This window comes from Phalangium opilio, unplaced genomic scaffold, assembly GCF_054372755.1.
Source record: "Phalangium opilio isolate 3A_F unplaced genomic scaffold, DU_Popi_V2 ptg000505l_1, whole genome shotgun sequence".
Classification (NCBI taxonomy): domain Eukaryota; kingdom Metazoa; phylum Arthropoda; class Arachnida; order Opiliones; family Phalangiidae; genus Phalangium; species Phalangium opilio.
The window spans coordinates 4,006,103-4,012,047 of NW_028324239.1; the positions used below are offsets into that span (position 1 = coordinate 4,006,103).

Consider the following 5,945-nt stretch of genomic DNA (forward strand, 5'->3'; position numbering starts at 1 on the left):
CAATAAATAAAAATGTACCTCGATTTTTAATAAAATTTTACTGACTGCGCTCGACGCTGCTTAACTTCGGTGATCGGACGAGAACCGGTGTTTTCAGCGTGATATGGCCGTTGCCGAGAGTGCTATTTAATAATTTGAATTTAATTAACCTTCATCTTTATAAAACAATATCAAAAAGAAGATATGTTTGCTTTTTTCATATCTGGTGGAATTTAAAACAGGAAATAAAAGTGCAAAAGCCAACGTCACGCAGTGTTTCCAAGTACTAGTTGCGCTCGATGCTGCTTAACGTCGGTGATTGGACTAGAACCGGTGTTTTCAGCGTGATATGGCCGTTGCCGAGAGTGCTAGTTAATAATTCGAATTTAAATTAAGTGAGACAAATTAACCTTCATCTTTTTAAAACAATAACAAAAGGAAAATATATTTGCTTTTTTCATATCTATTGGAATTCAAAAGAGGAAAAAAAAGTGAAAAAGCCAACGGCACGCATTGTTCCTTAGTGGTCTCCCTCCCAAGTACTGACTGCGCTCGACGCTGCTTATCTTCGGTGACCGGACGAGAACCGGTGTATTCAGCGTGATATGGCCGTTGCCGACAGTGCTAGTTAATAATTCGAATTTAAATTAAGTGAGACAAATTAACCTTCATCATTTTAAAACAATAACAAAAAGAAAATATGTTTCCTTTTTTCATATCTGGTGGAATTTAAAAGAGGAAACAAAAAGGAAAAAGCCAACGGCACGCAGTGTTCAAAAGTACTGACTGCGCTCGACGCTGCTTATATTCGGTGATCGGACGAGAACCGAAGTTAAGCAGCGTCGAGCGCAGTCAGTACTTTTGAGGGAGACCACTTAGGAACAGTGCGTGCCGTTGGCTTTTTCACTTTTTTTCCTCTTTTAAATTCCAATAGATATGAAAAAGGCAAACATATTTTCTTTTTGTTATTCTTTTAAAAAGATGAAGGTTAATTTGTCTCACTTAATTTAAAGTCGAATTATTAAATAGCACTCTCGGCAACGGCCATATCACGCTGAAAACACCGGTTCTCGTCCGATCACCGAAGTTAAGCAGCGTTGAGCGCAGTCAGTACTCGGGAGGGAGACCACTTATGAACACTGCTTGCCGTTAGCTTTTTCACTTTTTTTTGTCTTTTAAATTCCAATAGTAATGAAAAAAGCAAACATATTTTTTTGTGTTATTGTTTTAAAAAGATGAAGATTAGTTTGTCTCACTTAATTTAAATTCGAATTATTAACAAGCGCTCTCGGCAACGGCCACATCACGCTGAAAACACCGGTTCTCGTCCGATCACCGAAGTTAAGCAGCGTCGAGCGCAGTCAGTACTTTTGAACACTGCGTGCCGTTGGATTTTTCCTTTTTGTTTCCTCTTTTAAATTACACCAGATATGAAAAAAGCAAACATATCTTCTCTTTGTTATTGTTTTACAAAGATGAAGGCTAATTAAATTCAAATTATTAACTAGCACTGTCGGCAACGGCAATATCACGCTGAATACACCGGTTCTCGTCCGATCACCGAAGTTAAGCAGCGTCGAGCGCAGTCAGTACTTGGGAGGGAGACCACTTAGGAACAATGCGTCCCGTTGGCTTTTTCACTTTTTTTCCCTCTTTTAAATTCCAATAGATATGAAAAAAGTTACGTTACATTTGAGACCCCACAACACCGCTCCCGGGTGGGCTCGAACCACCAACCTTTCGGTTAACAGCCGAACGCGCTAACCATTGCGCCATGGAAGCCTATAAATTAAATGTTCGTCAGGTATTGTGGAAAAACTCTGACTTTTTACGTTACATTTGAGACCCCACAACACCGCTCCCGGGTGGGCTCGAACCACCAACCTTTCGGTTAACAGCCGAACGCGCTAACCATTGCGCCACTGAAGCCCAAAAAGTAAATGTTCGTCAGGTATTGTGGAAAAACTTTTCCTTTTTACGTTACATTCGAAACTTCACAACACCGCTCCCGGGTGGGCTCGAACCACCAACCTTTCGGTTAACAGCCGAACGCGCTAACCATTGCGCCACGGAAGCCCAACAATTTAATGTTCGTCAGGTATTGTGGAAAAACTCTGACTTTTTACGTTACATTTGAGATCCCATAACACCGCTCCCGGGTGGGCTCGAACCACCAACCTATTGGTTAAAAGCCGAACGCGCTAACCATTGAGCCACGGAAGCTCAGAAAGTAAATGGTTGTCAGGTATTGTGGAAAAGTTATGACTTTTCACGCTACATCAGAGACCCCACAACACCTCTCCCGGGTGGGCTCGAACCACCAACCTTTCGGTTAACAGCTGAACGCGCTAAAAAATATGCCACGGAAGCCCAAAAATTAAATGTTCGTCAGGTATTGTGGAAAAACTCTGACTTTTTACGTTACATTTGAGACCCCACAACACCGCTTCCGGGTGGGCTCGAACCACCAACCCTTCGGTTAACAGCTGAACGCGCTAACCATTGCGCCACGGAAGCCTAAAAATTAAATGTTCGTCAGGTATTGTGGAAAAACTCTGACTTTTTACGTTACATTTGAGACCCCACAACACCGCTCCCGGGTGGGCTCGAACCACCAACCTTTCGGTTAACAGCCGAACGCGCTAACCATTGCGCCACGGAAGCCCAACAATTTAATGTTCGTCAGGTATTGTGGAAAAACTCTGACTTTTTACGTTACATTTGAGATCCCATAACACCGCTCCCGGGTGGGCTCGAACCACCAACCTATTGGTTAACAGCCGAACGCGCTAACCATTGAGCCACGGATGCTCAGAAATTAAATGGTTGTCAGGTATTGTGGAAAAGTTATGACTTTTCACGCTACATCAGAGACCCCACAACACCTCTCGCGGGTGGGCTCGAACCACCAACCTTTCGGTTAACAGCTGAACGCGCTGCGCGCTAACCATTGCGCCACGGAAGCCCAAAAATTTAATGTTCGTCAGGTATTGTGGAAAAACTCTGACTTTTTACGTTACATTTGAGACCCCACAACACCGCTTCCGGGTGGGCTCGAACCACCAACCTTTCGGTTAACAGCTGAACGCGCTAAACATTGCGCCATGGAAGCCTAAAAATTAAATGTTCGTCAGGTATTGTGGAAAAACTCTGACTTTTTACGTTACATTTGAGACCCCACAACACCGCTCCCGGGTGGGCTCGAACCACCAACCTTTCGGTTAACAGCCGAACGCGCTAACCATTGCGCCATGGAAGCCTATAAATTAAATGTTCGTCAGGTATTGTGGAAAAACTCTGACTTTTTACGTTACATTTGAGACCCCACAACACCGCTCCCGGGTGGGCTCGAACCACCAACCTTTCGGTTAACAGCCGAACGCGCTAACCATTGCGCCACGGAAGCCCAAAAAGTAAATGTTCGTCAGGTATTGTGGAAAAACTTTGCCTTTTTACGTTACATTCGAAACTTCACAACACCGCTCCCGGGTGGGCTCGAACCACCAACCTTTCGGTTAACAGCCGAACGCGCTAACCATTGCGCCACGGAAGCCCAACAATTTAATGTTCGTCAGGTATTGTGGAAAACTCTGACTTTTTACGTTACATTTGAGATCCCATAACACCGCTCCCGGGTGGGCTCGAACCACCAACCTATTGGTTAAAAGCCGAACGCGCTAACCATTGAGCCACGGAAGCTCAGAAAGTAAATGGCTGTCAGGTATTGTGGAAAAGTTATGACTTTTCACGCTACATCAGAGACCCCACAACACCTCTCCCGGGTGGGCTCGAACCACCAACCTTTCGGTTAACAGCTGAACGCGCTAAAAAATATGCCACGGAAGCCCAAAAATTAAATGTTCGTCAGGTATTGTGGAAAAACTCTGACTTTTTACGTTACATTTGAGACCCCACAACACCGCTTCCGGGTGGGCTCGAACCACCAACCCTTCGGTTAACAGCTGAACGCGCTAACCATTGCGCCATGGAAGCCTAAAAATTAAATGTTCGTCAGGTATTGTGGAAAAACTCTGACTTTTAACGTTACATTTGAGACCCCACAACACAGCTCCCGGGTGGGCTCGAACCACCAACCTTTCGGTTAACAGCCGAACGCGCTAACCATTGCGCCACGGAAGCCCAACAATTTAATGTTCGTCAGGTATTGTGGAAAAACTCTGACATTTTACGTTACATTTGAGATCCCATAACACCGCTCCCGGGTGGGCTCGAACCACCAACCTTTCGGTTAACAGCTGAACGCGCTAAACATTGCGCCATGGAAGCCTAAAAATTAAATGTTCGTCAGGTATTGTGGAAAAACTCTGACATTTTACGTTACATTTGAGATCCCATAACACCGCTCCCGGGTGGGCTCGAACCACCAACCTTTCGGTTAACAGCCGAACGCGCTAACCATTGCGCCACGGAAGCCCAAACAATAAATGGTCGTCAGGTATTTAGGAAAAACTTTGGCTTTTTACGTTACATTTGAAAACCCATAACACCGCTCCCGGGTGGGCTTGAACCACCAACCTATTAGATAACAGCCGAACGCTCTAAGCATTGAGTCACGGAAGCTCAGAAATTAAATGGTTGTCAGGTATTGTGGAAAAGTTATGACTTTTCACGCTACATTTGAGATCCCATAACACCGCTTCCGGGTGGGCTCGAACCACCAACCTTTCGGTTAACAGCTGAACGCGCTAACCATTGCGCCACGGAAGCCCAAAAATTAAATGTTCGTTAGGTATTGTGGAAAAACTCTGACATTTTACGTTACATTTGAGACCCCACAACACAGCTTCCGGGTGGGCTCGAACCACCAACCTTTCGGTTAACAGCCGAACGCGCTAACCATTGCGCCACGGAAGCCCAACAATTTAATGTTCGTCAGGTATTGTGGAAAAACTCTGACATTTTACGTTACATTTGAGATCCCATAACACCGCTCCCGGGTGGGCTCGAACCACCAACCTTTCGGTTAACAGCTGAACGCGCTAAACATTGCGCCATGGAAGCCTAAAAATTAAATGTTCGTCAGGTATTGTGGAAAAACTCTGACATTTTACGTTACATTTGAGATCCCATAACACCGCTCCCGGGTGGGCTCGAACCACCAACCTTTCGGTTAACAGCCGAACGCGCTAACCATTGCGCCACGGAAGCCCAAACAATAAATGGTCGTCAGGTATTTAGGAAAAACTTTGGCTTTTTACGTTACATTTGAAAACCCATAACACCGCTCCCGGGTGGGCTTGAACCACCAACCTATTAGATAACAGCCGAACGCTCTAAGCATTGAGTCACGGAAGCTCAGAAATTAAATGGTTGTCAGGTATTGTGGAAAAGTTATGAATTTTCACGCTACATTTGAGATCCCATAACACCGCTTCCGGGTGGGCTCGAACCACCAACCTTTCGGTTAACAGCCGAACGCGCTAACCATTGCGCCACGGAAGCCCAAACAATAAATGGTCGTCAGGTATTTAGGAAAAACTTTGGCTTTTTACGTTACATTTGAAAACCCATAACACCGCTCCCGGGTGGGCTTGAACCACCAACCTATTAGATAACAGCCGAACGCTCTAAGCATTGAGTCACGGAAGCTCAGAAATTAAATGGTTGTCAGGTATTGTGGAAAAGTTATGACTTTTCACGCTACATTTGAGATCCCATAACACCGCTTCCGGGTGGGCTCGAACCACCAACCTTTCGGTTAACAGCTGAACGCGCTAACCATTGCGCCACGGAAGCCCAAAAATTAAATGTTCGTTAGGTATTGTGGAAAAACTCTGACATTTTACGTTACATTTGAGACCCCACAACACAGCTCCCGGGTGGGCTCGAACCACCAACCTTTCGGTTAACAGCCGAACGCGCTAACCATTGCGCCACGGAAGCCCAACAATTTAATGTTCGTCAGGTATTGTGGAAAAACTCTGACATTTTACGTTACATTTGAG

The 5,945-nt window shown here is 45.1% G+C and overlaps 1 non-coding gene and 4 pseudogenes across 1 annotated transcript; 3 read left to right on the top strand and 2 right to left on the bottom strand.

Moving 5' to 3' along the window:
* Positions 1–477: 477 nt before the first annotated feature.
* Positions 478–596, bottom strand: LOC149591727 (5S ribosomal RNA; annotated as a pseudogene).
* Positions 597–1,015: 419 nt separating this feature from the next.
* LOC149591728 (5S ribosomal RNA) lies at positions 1,016–1,134 on the top strand (annotated as a pseudogene).
* A 135-nt stretch (positions 1,135–1,269) lies between these two features.
* Positions 1,270–1,372, top strand: LOC149591729 (5S ribosomal RNA; annotated as a pseudogene).
* Positions 1,373–1,494: 122 nt separating this feature from the next.
* Positions 1,495–1,613, top strand: LOC149591730 (5S ribosomal RNA; annotated as a pseudogene).
* A 3,756-nt stretch (positions 1,614–5,369) lies between these two features.
* Positions 5,370–5,442, bottom strand: TRNAN-GUU (transfer RNA asparagine (anticodon GUU)). The gene has a single exon. It is a non-coding gene; the product is annotated as a tRNA-Asn (tRNA).
* Positions 5,443–5,945: the final 503 nt, after the last annotated feature.